At 44.2% G+C, this 20429-nt stretch overlaps 1 long non-coding RNA gene across 1 annotated transcript; it reads right to left on the bottom strand.

The window, feature by feature from the left end:
- Positions 1-7996: 7996 nt before the first annotated feature.
- LOC124002411 lies at positions 7997-9657 on the bottom strand. The gene is made up of 2 exons (XR_006833017.1): positions 9395-9657; positions 7997-8694 (listed from the first exon to the last, which is right to left on the bottom strand). It is a non-coding gene; the product is annotated as an uncharacterized LOC124002411 (long non-coding RNA).
- Positions 9658-20429: the final 10772 nt, after the last annotated feature.

The following is a 20429-nucleotide window of genomic DNA, read 5'->3' as shown; positions in this document are numbered from 1 at the left end:
CCACCGTCTGCAAGATCAAGACTTGTCTCGGAGCATCCTAGTGTGTTCCAAATCTTGGCCGACATCTAATGACCTAAGTTTACTTTATTTTGGCTCATCAATCTATGTATTGTCCAGTATTTTATTTATTATCCTGAAAAGCAAAGATATCTGATCCAAATGAATTGATAGATGGGAAGCCTCTATGATTTATCCTATTATTACAGCTGTGTTTAACTCTCGACCTGCACTCCTTCCCTCCCGTTTCTCCTCCAGGTGATAGTGTACGACATGTCTCCGTCTGCGGTTCACACCCGTCTGCGGTTAACACCCCGTCTGCGGTTCACACCCGTCTGCGGTTCACACCCGTCTGCGGTTCACACCCGTCTGCGGTTCACACCCGTCTGCGGTTCACACCCGTCTGCGGTTCACACCCGTCTGCGGTTCACACCCCGTCTGCGGTTCACACCCGTCTGCGGTTCACACCCGTCTGCGGTTCACACCCGTCTGCGGTTCACACCCCTTCTGCGGTTCACACCCCTTCTGCGGTTCACACCCTTCTGCGGTTCACACCCGTCTGCGGTTCACACCCGTCTGCGGTTCACACCCGTCTGCGGTTCACACCCGTCTGCGGTTCACACCTGTCTGTTGTCAGCTAATGAGTCCCTAAAAACGGACAGGTGCTGCCCCAGACGAGTAGTAAAGGAAACACGCAAAGCTAGGACAAAACGTTGCTGCATTGCATTTGTAAGATAAATATGAATATCCTTGCAATGTACTTCACTTTTGAGAGGCATTGAACTATGCACTGATTCAGAGATGTCTGAAGGACTACATGGATGCCAGGCAAGAACAGAGCCAATGAATGGCTCTGAATGAATGGCCAATTCAATGAAACATATGCCACAGCTATAGGCCTATAGAGGCCAGCTAAAACCTGAAAATGAGTACTGAGTCATATCTGGACTAGGTCAACATAAGAATGGATGGGCCACATTCAGAAACTAACCAAGCACAGAGACACACATAACAACATGCTTGGTAGGCAGAACTATGAGTGCTTCAATAAATAGCTTGACGTAAATATGGCAATGCCTTATTTATAAACTATAATCTAATAAACTATTGCGGTAGTGCGAAACGATACCAGGACATGTGGTCATATAGGTAAGAACCATGTGTGAAGTTCAGCAGTAGCATAACTATGTAAGCACAGTCAACATTGTATGAATAACACTCACTACTCAAACTACGACTAGGCCGTCTCTACTACTTGCGTTACCGAATGCCCATTTCCCTTCTTATTTTGTAAACTCACCTGACGCCCAAGGTGGCGGTGCCAGGAAGACAGACCTGAGGCAGAAAATGGCTGGTTGCCTTGTCATGGAAGGATGTGATTCATACTATTACAGTTGCTACCAATTAAAACGGTGTAGATGTCACTGTCACAAGGGGTTGGTGGCACCTTAATTGAGGAGGACTGGCTCGTGTTAATAGGTGGAATGGTATAAACACACATGGTTTCCAGGTGTTTGATGCCATTGGCTTCGTTCCAGACATTATGAGCCCTCCTCCTCTCAGCAGCCTCCACTGGTAAATATTGAATAATCAGGTAGCCTTGAAAAAAAACAGCTGAATATTGGTTAGTAAAGGAGGAGTATTTAAATGATATCTCCACTAGAGGCCAGTATCTAGCCTGTACAAATGACTATGGTACTTTTGAAATGGCAATACCTTTTTGACAAACACCTTCACATAACACATATTTGGGGTGCATTGCAAATTCAATTCATGAACATAAAAAAATACTAATTTCAAATAAATTGCACTTTTCGATGTTTTGACCCCAACTCTTCTCATCCAGATACACGCTGGCTGCCCAGGACCTGTTGATGCGGTCGCGAGGGGTCCTGAAAGAGAGGGGCTGGCGGTTACCCAATGAGAGGCTGGGTTCAGGAGACGACATCACTTGTTATGTGATCCCCTTGGCGGGACCGGCGGGGCCTGTGGGACCGGAGGGGCCCGAGACAGAGACATGACAGGCCCTGTCCCACCACCCCGCCAGGAGAGGACTAGTTCCCTAGGACCGACCAGTGTCACTCCATTCCCCCTACCCTAGTCTGGGGGAGGTGGAAAGAAAACACCTCTCTTGTAGGGAAGCCTCAGGTTGGAGAGCCGGTGCTAACACATGTTGACCGGCCCATTCCCCTGGCTTCTACAACAACACACTCACCCACCGGGTTCTCCTTATTCTTTATTTGATCGCTACTTAACGGCTGATCATTTCATCAGGGTTGGTTTGGCCATCATCTTATAGCAGTGCTTGGTTTGCCCTTCTGAGTAAAATCTCCTTATTAGCTTATGACCACCACATGTGATTTATGTCATGCTAAATTGGTCAAATAATCACATTTATGGATTGTGTAGAGCACAGTATGACAGGTGGAGGTAGATGGCCATGCATATTGTTTAACGCAGATAGCGTGACTCTGGTAGCAGTTGAGGGACTAGCCTCAAGTAGGAATGACGCCACTTCTCAGAAGGCATTGGAGCTCTGTGAGAAAATCTCTATATAAGCCCCATGTCAAAGGTCGGGAGATGCGTCTGAAACATGGATGGGGATGAGGAAGACGCAGAGAATGAAGAGGGGAAAGTCTGTGACCCGTCCCGTGCCAGTGTTTCAATGTCCAATGTCAAAGCAGCAGTGAATGATTATGAAGATGTGAAACCTGAAGCACTTTAAGACAATCTGTTTGTTTAGTGGTTATGAATTCAATGGCTTTTCTTAAATTATGTCTGTTTAGAGATCTCTTTTTGTTTCTTATTGTTAGTGTTGTCACCAAGAAAGTAGATTGGATTTTTTTTGTTTCAGAAATGACTAAAGTTGGAATAAGATGTTCATGACATTAGTCTGTTGTAATGTAATTCCATCCAACTCAAATATCAAAGGGTCTTTTGGCATATAGGCGCAATGTCGTTTTGAATTTGAATGAAACAAAGCTTTCGTTCCTCTCAAAGTGATCCTATTTAATGTATCCGTTTGAGTATTTTTATCCCAGATTTAAAAGATCCACACTTTTATGCTCCAATTAAATCTGGATGAGGAATCTTCTACTTTATTTTCTGGAGTGACAACTTGTAGTAGAGAATGTGTTTGCCGGTATGTGATCCATTTCACTTGACTGCCTTACTAACACTCGAGGGACATTGTGAGCCAGGGCCTGTATGTTAATATGTTAACTCATTCAGATCAAATACTTCATTTCACTCATGTTAAAAGTTTAGAAGAAAAATGTATGCCCTCAAATGTCTTACTTCTCTCTGTAGCCACTAGGTACGTTATCCAGAGCTTTTGAGAACTTTGGTTAAAAACGGTATCATACATTATTGCTTTATTTATAATAAAGAGATAGAGAATAATGTATCCTTTAATACCAAAATAAGAAGTACACTATGTTCCTTACCCATTTCCCCATATCCTTTGAACATACTCCCAGTAATTCTGAACCGTATGTTGAACTAATAAGTTGGTAAATTATGGAATTATGCCTAATGCAGTTAGATAATGTCCATTCAGTCCAGGAATGAACCCTGTTAATCTTTCAGAAATGTGTGCAATCCATTACAATTATACAGAGATCTCTGGCCTCTAAATCTGGAAAGAAAACCATTTTGACTTATTAAATACATGACTAGGTGACTAGTTTATGTTCATTTTGATGGGTTGCTAATTATAATCATTACTTAGATGTTTAATCCAGATGACAAAAGGAAGGAATATTTTGTAGTACTGTAACTATGGGCTATGGAAAATTAAATGACTACCCTAAATACAAATCCTGCAACACAGTAAGCCACATATATAATATATTTTATAGGGCAGTAATAGTTGTTAAAGGATGCTGTTAAATAAGAACTGTTTAGGTTACCATTTTATCCACACCCTACTAGTGTATCAAATCAAATCAAATTATTTATATAGACCTTTTTACATCAGCAGATGTCACAAAGTGCTTATAGAGAAACCCAGTTTAAAACCCCAAACAGCAAGCAATGCCGTTGTAGAATCACGGTAGCTAGGAACTCCCTAGAAAGGAAGTGTACTTCCTTGGCTTGATGACGTGCAGTCTTTGGAATCAGTGAGGTCCCCTCCATTTCCACGGTAAAAAAATGACATCAGAGTCCATTTTGCATGGCCCGGTGCCCCGGGTGAGCGGAGGCAGCACATTTTAGTCCATTTCATTGGCCCTTATGTGAAATATCCACCCACCCAGGGCACAGTAAAATGCTAAACGAACTCCACCATTGACATTATTTTTGACCGTGGAAATTGAGGGGACCTCACCGATTCCAACGGCTGCACCTCGTCTGGCCTGTTTCTTAGAACCCTCTATGTAGGCTAGTAATTCAGTGGTTCTCAAACCTCTCCTCACTGGAAAAACCTTGGATCATTGTTACTCTAACTTCCGCGACGCATATAAGGCCCTGCCCCACCCTCCTTTCGGAAAAGCTGACCACGACTCCATTTTGTTGATCCCTGCCTACAGACAGAAACTAAAACAAGAGGCTCCCACGCTGAGGTCTGTCCAACGCTGGTCCGACCCAGCTGACTCCACACTCCAAGACTGCTTCCATCACGTGGACTGGGATATGTTCCGTATTGTGTCAGATAACAATATTGACGAATACGCTGATTCGGTGTGCGAGTTCATTAGAACGTGCGTTGAAGATGTCGTTCCCATAGCAATGATTAAATCATTCCCTAACCAGAAACCGTGGATTGATGGCAGCATTCACGTGAAACTGAAAGCGCGAACCACTGCTTTTAATCAGGGCAAGGTGACTGGTAACATGACCGAATACAAACAGTGCAGCTATTCCCTCCGCAAGGCTATCAAACAAGCTAAGCGTCAGTACAGAGACAAAGTAGAATCTCAATTCAACGGCTCAGACACAAGAGGCATGTGGCAGGGTCTACAGTCAATCACGGACTACAAGAAGAAATCCAGCCCAGTCACGGACCAGGATGTCTTGCTCCCAGGCAGACTAAATAACTTTTTTGCCCGCTTTGAGGACCATACAGTGCCACTGACACGGCCTGCAACGAAAACATGCGGACTCTCCTTCACTGCAGCCGAGGTGAGTAAGACATTTAAACTTGTTAACCCTCGCAAGGCTGCAGGCCCAGACGGCATCCCAAGCCACGCCCTCAGAGCATGCGCAGACCAGCTGGCCGGTGTGTTTACGGACATATTCAATCAATCCCTATACCAGTCTGCTGTTCCCACATGCTTCAAGAGGGCCACCATTGTTCCTGTTCCCAAGAAAGCTAAGGTAACTGAGCTAAATGACTACCGCCCCGTAGCACACACTTCCGTCATCATGAAGTGCTTTGAGAGACTCGTCAAGGACCATATCACCTCCACCCTACCTGACACCCTAGACCCACTCCAATTTGCTTACCGCCCAAATAGGTCCACAGATGATGCAATCTCAACCACACTGCACACTGCCCTAACCCATCTGGACAAGAGGAATACCTATGTGAGAATGCTGTTCATCGACTACAGCTCGGCATTCAACACCATAGTACCCTCCAAGCTCGTCATAAAGCTTGAGACCCTGGGTCTCGACCCCGCCCTGTGCAACTGGGTACTGGACTTCCTGACGGGTCGCCCCCAGGTGGTGAGGGTAGGCAACAACATCTCCACCCTGCTGATCCTCAACACTGGGGCCCCACAAGGGTGCATTCTGAGCCCTCTCCTGTACTCCCTGTTCACCCACGACTGCGTAGCCACGCACGCCTCCAACTCAATCATCAAGTTTGTGGACGACACAACAGTGGTAGGCTTGATCACCAACAACGACGAGACGGCCAACAGGGAGGAGGTGAGGGCCCTCGGAGTGTGGTGTCAGGAAAATAACCTCACACTCAAAGTCAACAAAACTAAGGAGATGATATGGACTTCAGGAAACAGCAGAGGGAACACCCCCCTATCCACATCGATGGAACAGTAGTGGAGAGGGTAGCAAGTTTTAAGTTACTCGGCATACACATCACAGACAAACTGAATTGGTCCACTCACACAGACAGCATCGTGATGAAGGCGCAGCAGCGCCTCTTCAACCTCAGGAGGCTGAAGAAATTTGGCTTGTCACCAAAAGCACTCACAAACTTCTACAGATGCACAATCGAGAGCATCTTGGCGGGCTGTATCACCGCCTGTTACGGCAACTGCTCCGCCCACAACCGTAAGGCTCTCCAGAGGGTAGTGTGGTCTGCACAATGCATCACCGGGGGCAAACTACCTGCCCTCCAGGACACCTACACCACCCGATGTTACAGGAAGGCCATAAAGATCATCAAGGTCATCAAACACCCGAGCCACTGCCTGTTCACCCCGCTATCATCCAGAAGGCGAGGTCAGTACAGGTGCAGCAAAGCTAGGACCGAGAGACTGAAAAACAGCTTCTATCTCAAGGCCATCAGACTGTTAAACAGCCACCACTAACATTGAGTGGCTGCTGCCAACACACCAACACTGACACTGACTAAACTCCAGCCACTTTAATAATGGGAATTGATGGGAAATGATGTAAATATATCACTAGCCACTTTAAACAATGCTACCTTATATAATGTTACTTACCCTACATTATTCGTCTCATATGCATACGTATATATTGTACTCTATATCATCGACTGCATCCTTATGTAATACATGAGACACTAACTATGCCACTTTGTTTACATACTCATCTCATATGTATATACTGTACTCGATACCATCTACTGTATCTTGCCTATGCTGCTCGGTACCATCACTCATTTATATATCCTTATGTACATATTCTTTATCCCCTTACACTGTGTATAAGACAGTAGTTTTGGAGTTGTTAGATTACTTGTTGGTTATTACTGCATTGTCGGAACTAGAAGCACAAGCATTTCGCTACGCTCGCATTAACATCTGCTAACCATGTGTATGTGACAAATACAATTTGATTTGATTTGACCCCTAGACATTTCACAGTTTTGTTGTAGCTCTGAACTAGCTCACCTGATTCACCTTTTCAAGGCCTTGATGATTAGTTGACAAGTTTAATCAGATGTGCTCTCTCTGGAATAGATCAAATATCTGGAACGGCTGGGGGTCCCTGAGGAGAGGTTTAAGAAACAATGGACTAATTTGCCGAATACTGCAGAAAGGATGGCACGATTCAGAGGGAATGAAGACAAGACAGGAGTCAAATCTGAACAGTAACCAGAAAAGGTTAATTATGTTTAAATATCTTCAAGTGTTACAGTTTCTGGTGTGGACTAGGATTGTCCATTTGGTAATAAGTGAATAGGTTACTTTGTGTCGGGTGGAAAAGTAGGTGGTGGCTCGTGACCATAGCAGGGGCATCCGTTTGGTATGGCAGGGTAGCTGAAGCCCAGAAATGTTCAAGTCTAATCATTCCAATCCCGGCTGTTGGCTGTTTAGTTTATTGGTTGGCTTGCTTTAGTACAATCGTTAAGAGCGCAGATGGCAGCCTGCGCACCTTTCTCAGAACAGATACAGTTCTTTGCTGGTCAGCTGTTTAGGCAATGCAGAGATTACTTTAGATTCTCAATTGCTTAGACAATTCCTGGAACAATTCACAATTTTCTCAACTCTTCACACAATTTTAAAAACTCACACCCAATGGTACAAACATCTAACATCTGGGTCCCAATTCAAACTTTGCCCTCAGACACACACAAGCTGTCAAACGCACAGACTACATGACTGTTACACACTGGAGGGATTCATTCAAAACACTACCAAAATGTTTAGAATAGGTTTTTAGAGAAATCATTTGGAACTTTGTAAAATCACAGCACTGATAACCCTTTCAGGACCACCCTGATAACTTTAAAACCGTACCGTAATAAATACTTCTTACATTAGTGGATAAGGAAATACTACTGGATATGCTGTTTTGAAATGTTACACTGACAAAACCTGTAAGGAAGAGTCCATGCACAGTAAAATACCCAATTTCCAAAAGCTTTATTTCCAAATGCAGCAAATGTACAGGTTAATCAGCATCAGCGTTCTCATCATCTCGTCTCAGGACATAATCTCATCAACGTCACACATTATATTTACTCTTGCCAGGCAGCGTGGGGAAAAAATGCCCTTGTGTGCCTTAGATAACCCTGGATAGACTCCACAGACACATCACCACAGGCCTCCATCATTGCCTCCAGGAGGTTTTGCTGTGCGTAGGGGTTTCGGGCATATACTCTCCACCACCATGCTGAGAAAAATGCCTCAATCGGATTCAGAAATGGGGAATATGCTGGCAAAAAAAGACCCTGGGTTGGTCATTGAACCAGGCGCGAACCTGAGCAACCCGATGGAAACTCATGTTATAACAAATGACAGCATATTGGGCTTGCTCTGGTTGCCATGACTCCCCTTCCTGTTGAAGAATGTTATTGTGCAGCTGATCTGGAAATTGAAGGAGTATTTCCGTGTTGCATGGACCCACTTTGACATGGCGGTGGAGGACGCCATGATTGCTGATGGCTGGACATAGGGTGACATTACCTCCCCTCTGGCCAGGAACTTGTATGGTGACCAATGATTTTGCTCCCACTTTTGCACCTTTTTGTTAGGTTGAATCATGCCTCGTCGATGAAGATGTATTCCTGTGGTTCAGCCATGGCATCCAGCTCAAGATTCTCTACAGAAGTAAAAACACATGTTACTGTATGTTAGTGGAATTTCTAAATTCCAATATGTTTTATAGCCAAAATCAAATTCGCACTCTCTCTAGTTCATTAATGAGGTGTAAGTTCATTAATTATGCATGAAGTAGATCGAGACCAGTCTTAAAAGCCAGGTAACAGCGTTTATTGCTAGAGAGTACTAAACACATACACGTATTTCCACAGGTTATAAACTGAAAATGACGTCAGCGTTTTCTAAACGTTCTATCTATTTCACAAGTAGAGGGGCCCTCTAGCTCTCGAGCCTTCGCGTTATCAGCACGAAGTCAAGGTCAGTCAGTATAAATCAACATTCTAGACAGTCTGGAGATGGGCTGTTCCTGCCACCTGGAGATTGTACAAATGAATGAACTAAGGAACAGACCTTCATTGTTACTAAACTCCTGACTACATTATATACAATTGGGAATGGAAGCAAGAGAGAAAATTCATATGTACAGTACATTATAGCATTTGGACTAGTCAGTTCTGATTGGAATGTATACATAATTAGTCATTTCAATCATAATTTCCTCTAACACTGTACTACAAATACACTACTGTACTGGAATGAAATATTGTGTACTGCAGTTACTATACAGTACTGTATTGATATGCTGGAGAGATGGGCCACAATCTACATACTGTAAAAAATCTGTACAATATAGCAATTACCTGCACATATTGGAATCGTCGCTCCTTAACTCTGAATTCCTTTCAAAAGGCACACGGTACAGCTGCTTTGTCCTTATGTGGTTCTTCTGAACGATCCGGTCAGTGGTGGAAATGCTGATGCTGTCAATTCCTTGGAAGACTACCTGGTCTTAACTATTTGGGTTTGAATTTCCCTTGAACGGATGGAATTATTGTCAATCACCATATTCACAAGGGCAGTTGTTGATGTCCCACTTTCTCGTCCTCTCTGTTGTCTTGCAACTTCGGAATTGTTAGATCCATTGGACACGCCTCTAAGCCCTATTTATTGATGCTGCAGTTCTGATTGGTGTGTTAACAGTTTTGAGGCTTAGTGTTTGCACCTGGAGAAATGTGTGCTCTTTGAGTTTAGGTTGTGATAACTTGAGTTAATTATATTGAGAGCATGTGTTTGCTGAATGAATATATAGTGCAATGAATTATTTATTTGGCCACTTGTGTTTAGTTTTGCAGAAAAAGTTTTGAATATTGAAACATGTTTTAAACAGGTTGTTTACGGTTATGGGAAATGTGTGTGTGTTTTGGGGAATGATGTAAGGGTATGAGTTTTTGTGCTACAGGAACCAGTTTGTGTTTATGCAATCAAGAAAATCTGGAAACTTGATGTCAGCATTTGAATTTGGCCTTGTAGCCAGCCATTTTATTTAACTCGGTAAGTCAGTTAAGAACAAATTCTTATTTACAATGACAGCCTACACCGCCTAACCCTAACAACACCGGGCCAATGACAGGTTTGTAGTGACGCCTCTGGCACTGAGATGCATAGCCTTGGACCGGTTACTTTCACATTGATATTGGCGGCATAGATTCCACAGTAAATTAAATATAACTTGCCAGCATTAACTATATAATTTCTCATGCCTACAGTATACAGACATGGGAATCATAAGAAAAAGTTTAGAAAGCAAATGGCTAATGTCAAAAAAAGACAAAGAAAACACTAATCTGTCTCTAGATTCTCTGTCTCTAGATTCTCAACTGCTAAATTGTGTGGACAGTAGACTATTTTATTGGCACCAGCAGAGAACATTTGAGTAATTTAGCAGAGCGATTTACAGTCAGTGCATTCATCTTAAGATAGCTAGGTGGGGCAACTACATATCGCGGTCATAGTAAGTACATTTTTCCTCAATGAAGTAGCTATCAGCAAAGTCAGAGCTAGTAAAGGGACGCAGTATTCAGGTGCGAGTGTTAGATCACACAAGGCTTTTTTTTGGGGGGGGTTGTTTAAGATATTCTTTGAACAGGTAGGGTTTCAGGTGTTTTCAGAAAATGGGCAGGGACGCCAACATTGGGGTGCCAGAACAAAGAAGTGCTTGTACTTGGTTGAGTGGGAGCATCCCTCCCTTACGGGTGAGAGAGCCAAGAGGTGACAGAACGGAGTGCTTGGGTTGGGGTGTAGGGTTTGAGCATAGTCTAAAGGTAGGGAGGAGCCGTTCCTCTTGCTGCTCAGTAAGCAAGCACTATGGTCTTATAGTCTTGAAGCCTTACAAGTGAAGCCAGGGTTTCCCCAAACGTGGTCCTCGGGAGCCTAAGGGGTACACATGTTGGTTGTCATAGCACTACTACACAGTTGATTCAAATAATCAACTCATCAAGCCTAGTTAGTTTGAATCAGCTGAGTAGTGTTAGGGCAAACAAAAAGGTGCACCCCTTTGCGGCCTGCGAAAGATCGTTCTGAGAGAGCTATTGAGAGTTGGTCAGAGACCGCACGCTCAAGTGTTTTGGAAAGAAAAGATAGAAGGGATACCGGTCTGTCGTTTTTGACGTAATTTCCTAGGGTTAGAGGCAGAAGTTTGACATTTAGAGTGATAGAAAGTGGCTTTAGCAGCGGAGACAGAGGAAGAGGAGAGAGTGAAAGGATTATAGGTCCTCCGGAAGTTTTCCTCCATTTTCGCTTAGCTGCCCACAGCCCAATTCCATAAGATTGCAATGAGCCACAAAGCAGGAGGGAGGGCTGCGTTGGCCTGGAGGAAAGGGAACAGTGAGAGGCAGAGAGAGAGAGTCAGAAACAGAGAGAGACAGAGAGACAGAGAGTCAGAGAGAATTGTGACTGCGCACAACCATCTGGGTAGGGTGACAGAAAAGAAAAACAAAGTGGTGATCAGAGACTTGGAGTTGGGTTGCAGTGAGATTAGTAGACAAACAGCCTCTAGTAAAGATGTGAAGCGTATTGCCGGCCTTGTGAGTGGGAGGGGGCTGGGAAAGTGTGAAGTCAAAGGAGACAAGGAGGTGATAGAGTTGGAAAGAAAGGAATTGAAGGCAGACGTCGGGAGGTTGAAGTCGTAAGTACGAAGAGTGGTGAGCCATCGTCGGGAAATTAGTTTATCAAGGTGTTAAGCTCTTTGAGGAACTCTAAGGGCACTTGGTGGGTGAGATGACAATGTGAAGCTTGGGTGGACAAGTGACAGCATGGAATTCAAATGAGGAGATGGACAGGTGAGAGAGGGAGAAAAGAGAAAATCTCCACTTAGGAGAAATGAGTAACCCTATGCCACCACCGCAACGACCAGATGCTCTTGAACTATGAGAGAAAACGTAGTCCGTTGAAGAGAGAGCAGCTGGAGTAGCACTGTTCTGAGGTGAACCATGTCTCCATCGGGGCGAAAACATCAGGGGACTGAAAGGCAGCATAGGCTGAGAACTCACCATTCTGGACCACAGAACGGCAGTTCCAAACATTGCAAAGACCAGGAATTCCACATGTTGTGCAGCGCAGGGCAGGGTACACTAAATTAAAAGGGTTGCAGCCAAAGTATAGGGAGCGTCTGTAAAGCATACAGGGAGAGGAGCGAACAGGTTTAGAAAACCTGCATAGTAGCCAAAGCTACAGAAGAGCAAAATTAGATCTGAAAATAACTAGGTAAGATACTTAAGTGAGAGAGTGGCCTTCTTCTCTTTCCTTCCTTCAATACCTCCGCAGAACAACTCGGTAGAAACATCTTTGTTTGGCGATGGTCTTAGTTTTGCAATGAGACTGACACGACCACCGCTGAGAAAGTACTAATACTAGTTGCTAATTGCATTGCAGAAATGAAGGGCACACATTCCGGTACTACTTTCTGATTGCCTAGGAGAGGTGAAATCAGTCACGCTCCAATACAGCCACTGATTACCTAAACAACAGTCACAAATTTCCCCTTAATATAACGTTCGTCGTCTTCCTCTGATGAGGAGTAAGAGAAGTCGGACCAATTTTCAGCGTGGTAAGTGTCCATTTTAATAAGACAAACTGAACAATACAAAAATGCAAAATAACCAAGTGAAACAAACGAAGCGGTCCCGTGTGGTAACAAACACTAACACGGAAAATATTCACCCACAACTCAAAAGTGAAACCAGGCTACCTAAATATGGTTCTCAATCAGGAACAATGATAAACAGCTGCCTCTGATTGAGAACCATACCAGGACAAACACAGAAATCCCAAAACGGCATGAAAGATAATCTATATATTTTTAATGTGCCTCGACAAAGCAACAAAGTTCACAGAATCACAAAATCAAGTGCTGAGTCAGCGTGATTCCACAAAATGTTATGACACTCCATGCCACTGTGTGAGTGTGTGTGTATTTCATGGCGTCAGAACGTGACAGAACCCCCCCCCCCTCTCCCCAAAGGTGCGGACTCCAGCCGCAAAACCTAAACCTATAGGGTGGGTCTGGGTGGGTGTCTGTCCTCGGTGGCGGCTCTGGCGCGGGACGTGGACCCCACCATAGTCCTTCTCCACCTCTTTACCCACCTCCGTGGCTTCTTTAACGCGGCGACCCTTGCCACCGACCTCGGGCTGGGGACCCAAGCCACGGGTCCTGAATGGACGGGAGACTCCGGCAGCTCAGGACAGATGGGAGACTCCGGCAGCTCAGGACAGACGGGAGACTCCGGCAGCTCAGGACAGACGGGAGACTCCGGCAGCTCAGGACAGACGGGAGACTCCGGCAGCTCAGGACAGATGGGAGACTGGCAGCTTAGGACAGACGGGAGACTCCGGCAGCTCAGGACAGACGGGAGACTCCGGCAGCTCAGGACAGACGGGAGACTCCGGCAGCTCAGGACAGACGGGAGACTGGCAGCTCAGGACAGACTGGAGCACCTCGAGGAAGGAGACGGAGAGACAGCCTGGTGCGGGGGGCTGCCACCGTGAAGGCGCACTGGAACTCTTGAGCACCGAGCCTGCCCAACTTTACCTGGTTGAATGCTCCCCGTAGCCAGGCCAGTGCGGCGAGGTGGAATAGCCCGCACTGGGCTGTGCTGGCGAAATGGGGACACCATGCGTAAGGCTGGTGCCATGTACCCAGGCCCGAGGAGACGCACTGGAGAACAGATGCGCTGAGCTGGCTTCATGGCACCTGGCTCGATGCCCACTCTCGCCCGGCCGATACAAGGCGCTGCTATGTATCACACCGGGCTATGCCTGCGCACCGGGGACACCGTGCGCTGCAGTGTTCGTGTCGCCAACGCCATTCTCCTGTAACCCTCCTCGCACTGCTCCAGAGAATCCCAGGCGGGCTCCAGCACTCTCCCTGGGTTGACCCACCACCTTTCTATTTCGTCCCAAGTTGTCACATAGTCCAGATCTCGCTGCTGCCAGTTACAACGCTGCTTGGTCCTTTGGTGGTGGGTGATTCTGTAACGTTCGTCATCTCCCTCTGATGAGGTGTAAGAGAGGTCAGACCAATTTGCAGCGTGGTAAGTGTCCATTTTAATAAGACAAACTGAACACTACAAAAATACAAAATAACAAAGTGACACAAATGAAACAGTCCCGTGTGGTAACTAACACGGAAAATATTCACCCACAACTCAAAAGTGAAACCAGGCTATCTAAATATGGTTCTCAATCAGGGACAACGATAAACAGCTGCCTCTGATTGAGAACCATACCAGGCCAAACACAGAAATCCCAAAACATAGAAAAAGGAACATAGACAACCCACCCAACTCACGCCCTGACCATACTAAAACAAAGACATAATAAAAGAACTAAGGTCAGAACGTGACACTTAATCCTAATTGATGTGCCAACAATGAGCTGTCAGCAGTTCACACACCAAGTATGCTACTGGGAAGACAGCACTTCAAGTATATGGCCCTAGCTAGCAAAAAGACAGTACTAGACAAATGCAGATAAAGACAAAAATGATATTTATCACTCCTGGAGATATCAGGAGTCCTCTAGCTATAGAATGAAGCATCAGCCAAATCCCTGGTGAGAGCCTGCATATTCCCTCTTTCTCAAAGATCAGTACCACTGGAATGGGTTTTTTGGGGTCAATCATTTCCGACCTCCAGGCTAGATGGACGTCATATTGTACATTAGTCTGCAGATTAGATGATAGATGCATGCAGTCCTTTATTATTAAGCTGCAATTTTGTGGTGAAAAAATAGAAACTCAAGCACCACTTATGGATGTCGGTATTTGAGGTCGGCCTTACTGTGACTTGATAGCTGTATTATGTATCTATTTCATGTTGCACTGTTTGCACTTTTCCTCAAGTAAATGAGTGCATTTATGATGAAGTTGAGCAGTGTTTGACATTGAATATGTCATTTCACAGACCTCTGAACTTTATACTGCATTGATAATTAATGTCTGGGGTCATTTTTGCTTGTTTTTGCTGTTCTCCAACTAGCATTTTAGTAAAAATGCAGTAAATGAGCTTCAACTTCCAAAGAATTCCTTGGAGGGGAATTTTTACCTATCCTAGATTTAGCTGAACTGACACCACTGGACCAAAGTTAGTCAATCGACAAGTTTAGCCTACGTTTGTTCTTTTCTTTATGTATAATCTATTCCAGGTTATTCTAGGGCTACTCAGTCATTTGTATTACCTGTCAGTACCATTTCAATGTAATGATCGGGGAGGTGACTGTGGAGCTATAGTAATTAACTGAAATGTCTTAGTCACACGCAATATCTTAATTGGCCCAAGGGGGACGCTCTATCATTCATGGGGTACAACATGTTTTCTGTTGCCTTAGTTTTTCCATACTGCACTGACAAGTCGTATAACGATTGATGTTCATTTGAAAGTTTTTCAATAGGCCTAGCTATTTTTTTTCAGCGGTCAATTTGCAGGCCTTGTCAAGCTTCTTTGGCTTATGAATTGAATTATGTAGCCTAAACTCAAGCGAGGGGCACTGTTTCAGCCTGATCCTGGAAGAAAATATGACAAAGGGATTTCCAAATAATAAGTGTCAGAAAACGAAACAGTAATTTGCTGGTGGTCTAAAAAGCCTACTAGCCTAGTCATTTGTGAACAGACATTGTTCAACTTTAAATTGAATAGCTAAAACAAATCCCAAACTTTAAAACAAAAATCGGTCATGGCGAAGGGCTAAGTGCTGTTCTGTGATTTGGAAAGGAATGTAGGCGGTGTGCCAGTGCCCCTTCCTGAAGAGCGCAGGGCCCCTTCCTGAAGAGCGCTGTAATGGAAAGCTTGCAGAGCCGACCTGTCAGCCATCCGGCCCTGTTAGGGCTGCTTTGCCTGAGTTGTTGAGTAAAAGTGACATTGAGTCATGAAGTGTCTGGTCTCCGCAACACAAGCTCTAAAGAAAACACCATACCTCGCCATAACTTCAGCAACAGAGATATGGCATGTCTGTACGTTTTAATTATGGTGTGTGATGCCGTCTGTAGATTATGGAGTTGCCGTTTATTTTGCCGTTTGCCGTTTATAGGGAGCGTTTATTTTTGCTGTTTATTTTTGACATATGTTAGCTGTCAGTCAAACGGAAACTAACCTTGATAGTTAAGTTTAAGTATTAATTCAGAAACAAAAATAACAAAACAAGTGCCTATCACTGGGATTGAACCTGCGATCCACAGTCAATTTGACCCCAACCACAATGCCCTAGCTCATCACAAGCCTACTAGATAGTAATTGGTGCTTGCATTGCCCATAGTGGAAGGTAGGAAATTGCCATGAAAATAAAATGACAATAACAACATTCTAAATATCCCATTATCCACTTGAGTTTAGTCTGGGTCTCCCATGATGAGATATCAGCCTTCTACATCTCCACATGAGGGATTGCCAATGGCACACCTTTCAGGGTCACCATGTCAGACAACACACTTTTTATCTTGTCTGTTTCACGATCCCTGAGCCTAATGCTAAACATTAGCATTTCACTATCCCTGAGCCTAATGCTAAACATTTTCAATGGTAAAGCAGAGTGTACGTCATCTGTTGTAGCCTACTATTTCATCAATTGGATTTCTGTTATTCTCACCAATTTCGTGATATCCAAATAGGTAACTACAGTCTTGACCCATCGCTGTAACACCTGTACGGACTCGGGAGAGGCAAGCGTCCCCTGAAACATGACCCTGCCACTGCTTCTTGACACATTGGCCGCTTAATCCGGAAGTCAGCAACACTAATGTGTAGGAGGAAACACCGTGCATGCGCCCGTCCCGCCACAAGGAGTCGCTAGAGCGCCATGGGACAAGGATATCCTGACCGGCAAAACCCTCCTCTAAACTAGACGACGCTGGGCCAATTGTGCGCCGTCTCCCGATCGCGGCAGGCTGCGACACATCCTTCTGTAGTGACGCCTCAAGCACTACGATGCAGTGCCTTAGACCACTGTGCCACTCAGGAGGCCCTATTTGGATTTCTAATGGCCGCACACACTGACAAATCCACTGTTTGTTTTCTCTTTTTGGACATGGCACAGAGTGCATTCCTCTTAAAAGTATCAAATATGTCCTTCATTGCTCTAATAAACATTGATTATTGAAAGGGAAGTACATTATAAAGGACAGGAAGGTTTCTGTCTTTGGATTTCTAGAAGTGGGTGATTGGATTCTTACATCCAAGGTTCCAGTAAGGGAAATAGGCTTAAACGTTATTCACATAGAGGAGAAAGGACATCATTTATATTGTGATATTGTGTAAGATCCATACACTGACCGAGAATGAAACTATGCAGCATTTCCAGTCCACACACAGAATTATGCTAATTTAACATGGTGCCAGGATTCATCTCTGTAACCTGTGTCGGTGTGTGTGGCCATCAGGCCCATGGGAAGAAATACCATTTACACTGAGAAACTGTTCTATAAAATGAAACAGCCTAATCTATGGCAGCCATGGGAACTATAGGCAGGCCTGGTTCCACGAGGGGCCCCCTCAGTTTTTTTATGTTCCTACATAAGCAAAAAAGTAAAAATTGTTGAGTGACAGGTTGGCGCAAAATCTGTATTTGTGCTGTGCCAGCACAAAGGACAGAGCGCGCCGTGGTGTGTGTAGAAGGGCTCTGTCCATTGTGCTTATTGTGAAGTTGAAACGTCTAGGAGCAACAACGGCTCAGCCGTGAAGTGGTAGATCACACAAGCTCACAGAACAGGATGGCCGAGTGGTTGCAACACTCACTACCGAGTTCCAAACTGCCTTTGGAAGCAGCATCAGCACAATAACTGTTCGTCAGGAGCTTCTTGAAATGGGTTTCTATGGCCGGGCAATTTTACACAGGCCTAAGATCACCATGCGCAATGTCAAGCATCTGCCGGAGTGATGTAAAGCTCTCCGCTATTGGATTCTGGAGCAGTGGAAATGCGTTTTCTGGAGTGATGAATCACACTTCACCATCTGGCAGTCTGACGGACGAATTTGGGTTTGGCGGATGCCAGGAGAACACAGGAGGCTGTTTTTCATGGTTCGTGCTAGGCCCCTTAGTTCCAGTGAAGGGAAATCTTAATTCTACAGCATACAATGAAATTCTAGACGATTCAGTACTTCCAACTTTGTGGCAAAAGTTTGGAGAAGGCCCTTTCGTGTTTTAGCATGACAATGCCCCCGTGCACAAAGCAGGTCCATACAGAAATGGTTTGTTGAGATCGGTGTGGAATAGCTTAACTGGCTTGCACAGAGCCCTGACCTTAACCCCATTGAACACCTTTGGGATGAATTGGAACAACGACTGTGAGCCAGGCCTAATCGCCCAACATCAGTGCCCGAACTCAATAATGTTTTTGTGGCAGAATGGAAGCAAGTCCCCGCAGCAATGTTCCAACATCTAGTGGAAAGCCTTCCCAGAAGAGTGGAGGCTGTTGTAGCAACACCCTCTCACCCCCCTTAAGATTTAGATGCACTATTGTAAAGTGACTGTTCCACTGATGTCATAAGGTGAATGCACCAATTTGTAAGTCGCTCTGGATAAGAGCGTCTGCTAAATGACTTAAATGTAAATGTGTAAATGTAAACAAAGGGGGGTCCAACTCCATATTAATGACCACAAATTTGGAATGAGATGTTCGACAAGCAGTGTTTACATACTTTTGGCCATGTAATATATATTAGTGGAGGTATACAAATCCCTTTATATCTAGCTGGATATGTCTCAATGCTATGCTAGGTCAATTAAAAACATGCCTGCCGTCCCACTGGATACAAATCATTTTGTATTGTTGTTTTTAAATATATTTAAGGTTACACACATACTTGTCCCTTGGAGCCACCTGTATTATTGTGCTCTAATGTGAATAGAAAACAACTCGGCTATGTTTTCCTAGAACAGTCTTAAATTCTGTTGAGGACTCTATTCTTATTAGATTGCTATATAAGATTGTTAATCAAATGTCAGTCTCTTCATCAATGTAGTGGTGCTAGTGATGTGTATTTAACCAACTGATGGCTCCAGAGGATATGGTTTCGAGAGGGAAGTTGAAGCATGGGTGTAGGTCTCTCTCTCTCTCTCTCTCTCTCTCTCTCTCTCTCTCTCTCTCTCTCTCTCTCTCTCTCTCTCTCTCACACAACCAGTATTTTAACAACAGGAGTATAAGGGAGGTTTGCATTGTGTATGTTAGGCCAGTCACATTACGTTAAAGGTCCTGAAAGCACACACATCCCTGGATTGCTCCTCTTTTCAGTTGGTTGCATCCATTGACTGGAACGAGCTGCAACAAACACTCAAACTGGACAGTTTTATCTCAATCTCTTCATTCAAAGACTCAATCATGGACACTCTTACTGACAGTTGTGGCTGCTTTGTGTGATGCATTGTTGTCTATACCTTCTTGCTCTCTGTGCTGTTGTCTGTGCCCAATAATGTTTGAACCATGTTTTGTGCTGCTACCATGTTGTATTGCTACCATGCTGTGTTTTCATGTGTTGCTGCCTTGCTGTTGTTGAATTATATTTCTCTTTATGTTGTGTTGTCTCGTCGGGATGTGTGTTTTGTCATATATGTATTTATTTATATATACATTGGAGAGAACAGGTATTTGATGTACTGCCGATTATGCAGGTTTTCCTACTTACAAAGCATGTAGAGGTCTGTAATTTTTATCATAGGTACACTTCAACTGTGAGAGACTGAATATAAAACAAAACTCCAGAAAATCACATTGTATGATTTTTAAGTAATTAATTTGCATTTTACAGGAACTGGTTTATAAATTCTGTTTGTTCTGTCTCTGTTCGGTCTGAATAGAAATTGGTAGCCTAAATATATATATATTTCTTGAAGATGTGAGACATTTGCTGGCTACCAAGAAATTCTCCCACAGAATTTAGTCAAAACTATGTGCTCTGCACCTTAAGTTAACTGCAACGTGTGTATGGGAGTTGGAAATGTTGTGACATTCAGACACGATTGCTTGTTTTCTGTCATTTTATATTTCACTGCTGAGAACAATAACATACATCGAGGGGCATTGAGGTCACTGGTCAACCTGGGCTGTGGTTTAGGGAAGTGTTTGTCATTTGACTTGATTTTCATAACGTAACACCACTGGAGCTTTAACATGCCAGAGACATTCTGGGGCTGGAATATACTGTATCCTCATGTGTTTGTCTTTAGCTCCTAAACCACCTCTTTCTATGAAACCTTTGACTTGTGTTCTCCCTGGCTCCAACATAGCACAACAACTCCAATGTGCATGATCTGTGTTTTCTGTACTGCTTGTTCTGGATTAGACGTTTCACTTGCATGGACATGACAATTGAAGTTGACTCTTTTGTATCTTATGATGTTGACCCTTCGTCT

The sequence above is a fragment of the Oncorhynchus gorbuscha genome, linkage group LG18, assembly GCF_021184085.1.
Source record: "Oncorhynchus gorbuscha isolate QuinsamMale2020 ecotype Even-year linkage group LG18, OgorEven_v1.0, whole genome shotgun sequence".
NCBI classification, from domain to species: domain Eukaryota; kingdom Metazoa; phylum Chordata; class Actinopteri; order Salmoniformes; family Salmonidae; genus Oncorhynchus; species Oncorhynchus gorbuscha.
Note: the sequence above shows the minus strand (reverse complement) of the source record. Positions and strands in the feature narration are given on the sequence as shown.